This window comes from Branchiostoma floridae, chromosome 15, assembly GCF_000003815.2.
Source record: "Branchiostoma floridae strain S238N-H82 chromosome 15, Bfl_VNyyK, whole genome shotgun sequence".
NCBI lineage: Eukaryota > Metazoa > Chordata > Leptocardii > Amphioxiformes > Branchiostomatidae > Branchiostoma > Branchiostoma floridae.
The window spans coordinates 20,310,167-20,310,804 of NC_049993.1; positions in this window are offsets into that span (position 1 = coordinate 20,310,167).

A 638-nucleotide genomic window follows, 5' to 3' on the forward strand; every position below is an offset into this window, starting at 1 on the left:
CGGACGTGAAACATCGTTCTCTCTCTCTCTCTGTCACACACACAAACTCTCTCTCTCTCTCTCTCTGAAAGTCTGTGCATGTGCGTATGTCTGTCCATTTCTCTAACTTCAACATTTATTATCTTTTTTGCCTCTCTCATTCATTCTGTTCTCTAACTCTCCATCCCTACGTTGTCCTCTCTAACGCATCTCTTTCAATATTTCTCTCCGTCAGTTTGTGTGCTTGAGTATCTGCGTATATCTGTCTCTTACTCACAACTCTCTGTCTAGCCTATCCTATTATCTCTTTGTATGTCTCTATTTTCATCTAACTTAGAATTAAACTGTCTAGAGCGGAATACAGGCAAATGAAAGCACAATCAGGAGGGCTTGTAGAATTTGTAGAACTCTTTTTTTCCTTCGTTCTTATTTACTTGCTTTCCTTCCCTCCTATACTTTCTTTCTCCATCTCCATCTTTTCCTTCCTCCTTTGCTTTTCTTTTTATCTACATATATCTACAACTTTCCCTTGTTCCTTTTTTCCTATTTTCCCTTTCCTTTCAATATACATCTATCTACATTTTCCTTACCTCCTTCTTTCTTACTTTCAATCTACAGCTTATATCGGAGACAACAAATAAAAGACCATAAGCCATACA